Raw genomic sequence first — 4,024 nt, forward strand, 5'->3', positions numbered from 1 at the left:
ATTTTTTTTTCTTTCCACTTCTCACACCAATTTGTTACGTCTCCGTTCGTTAATTGATTTTTCGTAACTTCTTCCGACTAAACTTTAGCGACACAAGTCCTTACTTAATAAAACCGATTTATTCTTTCAGAATACAACTTTACGATACACTTAATTTCAACAGTCGCGCTATAACACACGACGAACGTCTCACGTGCTCAGTTCAACAATACTCTTTCAGCATACATTCAATTACTCATTATTCCCGTCGCTTTTGGCCGGTCTAACATATTGTTACGCCTCCAGTCGTTAGTTTATTTTCCGTAACTTCGTTCCGACGAAACTTTAGCGACACAAGTCCTTACTTAATAAAACCGATTTATTCTTTCCGAATACAACTTTACGATACACTTAATTTCAACAGTCGCTCTATAACAACACTATAATTCACGTCTCACGAGGCCAACAATATTTTGTCCGCATACATTCAATTACTCATTACACTGTTGTCCCGTCACGTTGTGACCATGTTATATATATACCAGACTACCACATATCTAGTAGTCTCCCGATAATTCACGAATGTTCGAGAGAAGTGGCGTGATACTAGTCACGTGACCTCGCTGACGCAACAATATACAAGACTACACTACATCTAGAAGGATCCCGAGATTTAAGGAAAGGACGTGAATGTTCGAGAACGACGTGGCGTGATACTAGTCACGTGACCTGCGTTGTCGTAACAATAGTTTCAAGTACTCAGCCTTAATCATTCTTTGCTCTTGCAGATGGTTCACATAACCGATGCTAAGTACAATTATACAACTAAATGAAATACAGTTTTACTTGTCATAATACATTAGTCTCAGGCTTATTACATTTTGAAACACTACATTCTTAATCTAGTCCCTTAGGGATTTTCAGGAATTAGAAGTGTGTATAATAATAGTGTTCTAACCACGTTATATTTGTCATATTTATTGCTGACGACGCGTTTCGCTCAGTTCACAGCTATTCAGGCATATATAAGGCCCAATACTAATGACAAGTAAAATTGTAATCATTCTTTGCCTACTTGTAATAGGAATAAAATAACTTTATAAATTATGAACAGTGTACGTGACGTATAACTTAGCAGATCTTGTCGTCTATTGTTTTTCATAGCCGATATCACTAAAGACGTATATGTATCTAAGAGTATTTTGGATATATACATTGTTAATTTGGTTAACAATAGCTGAGCAACCTAAGACAAACTAGGAGTTTATAACAAGCTCTCTGATACAAACATAATGCACAAGTAGCTGTATCTGGTTTCAGTTTCTCACACGTTGGAATTACGGGTTATTTCAAAGTTCTTATCATCTGCAGTCCCCCGTCACATTCTTGGTTTAGGTGTTTATAGATGTTTTAAGAATTATTATCCCCCTAGTGTTAAGGATTAAAAAACAAAACAACAAAAAAAAAAACGGGGGTACCTCGAAATTAATCAATTTTCCTTGATCCCCAAAAAGGCCTGGCATGGCCAGGTGGTTAGGGCGCTCGACTCACAATCTGAGTGTCGCGGGTTCGAATCCCCTTCACACCAAACATGCTCGCCCTTTCAGCCGTGGGGGCGTTATAATGTGACGGTCAATCCCACTATTCGTTGGTAAAAGAGTAGCCCAAGAGTTGGCGGTGGGTGGTGATGACTAGCTGCCTTCCCTCTAGTCTTACACTGCTAAATTAAAGAACGGCTAGCACAGAGAGAAAAAAAATATGCATGTATTAATTACTTTGAAAGTAGCTGTTCCTAATTTAGAAGTGAAAGACTGGAGGGAAGGCAGCTAGTCATCATCACTCACCGCCAACTCTTTTACCAACGAATAGTGCAACTTTTCACTAAAAAACAAAACAACCTATACGTTGTTGGTAGTTAACACTTACGAACAGGTAATATAAATCGCCAGTAGTGGGCACCACAGATGTTATCATATCCTCCTGCCTCTGGAGACACTAATTATTTCTGACGAGTCTAAATTTACAGTTATTTAACAATGGATGCACCTGGGTTTGAAACTATCCCTCCCATAAGTTTACAGTTATTTACCAATGGATGGACCCGGGTTTGAAACTATCCCTCCCATAAGTTTACAGTTATTAAACAATGCATGCACCCGGGTTTGAAACTATCCCTCCCATAAGTTTACAGTTATTTACCAATGGATGCACCTGGGTTTGAAACTATCCCTCCCATACGTTTACAGTTATTTAACAATGGATGCACCTGGGTTGGAAACTATCCCTCCCATAAGTTTACAGTTATTAAACAATGGATGCACCTGGGTTGGAAACTATCCCTCCCAGAAACTTTCGTTGGACCACCTGCAAGTCATGGCAAAATATATTGGTATTTCTGTTAAAGGGCAACTACACGACTACAACCAAGGGTATGCAAAGGGGCAGTCACTACTGCTCCATACATAAAAGTATTCAAGCAAAGCCTTTTACCTGTCAATGGTCAGCTTACCAGACAGGACTCGTGTTCATTCAATCAGACACACAGGCATTACCACTCGGCTATAGTCAGGTCAGTCTCTGGATGTGAATCCTATCGAGCACGTGTGACCCGACCCTTCGTCAGTTCCCGTTTAAGCATCTAGAGACACCCTCAATCAAGTTAGTTTCCAAAAATTGGGTTCAATCTTGAAGGTCTTAAGGGAAGAAACACTAAATAGTAATGGTAATACAGTATCATCTGTTTCATGTTTATTTAGCAAAACTGTATAATGTCGTGTCTATTTACCTACTCGTATGCTGTGTATTGTGCTTCAATGCATACTCTACCATCAACTCACCGAAATGATAAAAAAATAAGTTATAATTATAAAACTTCTGTTTAAAACTTTTTATGCAAAGTTATTAAAGATTTAAATTTGGACTGGTAGACTATGGGGAATGCAACTAGTAAACAATACCCACCACTAATTCTTGGACTACTCTTGTCTGATTGAATAGAGGATTTGATTGTTACTTTTATAGCACATTCACAGTCCCAAAATGCAGGTTGTAAACATGAACCCTTGAATTTACAGTCTGGATATGCTAACCACTAGAACAGTGTTTCTCAAATGGTGGGTCCGAGTAGGTTTCTAGTGGAGTCATGAGCTGTCTGTGCCGAGACATTTATTATTTTGTTTTAGTCTGAGAGGTGCACATATTACCTTTGTTGTGAACTATGATGAACTGAATCAAGAAAGATCAAGAATTTTTTCATTCTTGTAGAGGTAATGGGGGGAGGGGGGTCACGATACCAAAGCCCAGACGTGGGGTTGTCTGGAAAATTTGGCTGAGAAACAGAATATACCTGTCTCAAAATACAGAGTAAAGTATTCGGAAGTATGTACAGAACATGACAACACAGGCCACACAGATATTAAAAACAATTTATTTTGGAACAATTTTAACAATTTATTTAGCATATAAACATTCCATAGTTTTCTCAGGCACATTTTCTTTAAAAAAAAAAAAATCAGTAATTGTTGTTTTTTTTTCGTGTCTACACAATATTGAATATTCATATCATACTTGCAACACAATCTGTTCTATTACTGATAAAATTCTGTCAGTATTCTTGAAAATCTTATTTAAAAAATACTTTGTACATGAGCAAGGTTTAAATCTTGTTGAAAAATCATAATCAATAATAACTTAACATGTTCCATTAACATATCAAAGCAATACAAATCCAGACGCTGATATTGTCCAAAAATCAATTAGTTTAACTATTGTTAGAACTAATTACACTTGCACATAAAAAAAAAGAAGCAATTTTGTTTTATAATTGAGGCACACAATTCCTATCACAGGATGAGTTAACAGTTTGAAGAAGTTTTATGGTTGATTTGAAAACACAGACAAACCTTCTTTACTGTTGAATAAATAATGCTGCTGTTAACTCCACAAACTGGGACATGGGGGACATATTTAGAAAAACAAAAAAAAACAATCATGCATAATATATATATATATATATATATATATATATATATATATATACACACAC

The sequence above is a fragment of the Limulus polyphemus genome, unplaced genomic scaffold (assembly GCF_000517525.1).
Source record: "Limulus polyphemus unplaced genomic scaffold, Limulus_polyphemus-2.1.2 Scaffold1055, whole genome shotgun sequence".
Taxonomy (NCBI): domain Eukaryota; kingdom Metazoa; phylum Arthropoda; class Merostomata; order Xiphosura; family Limulidae; genus Limulus; species Limulus polyphemus.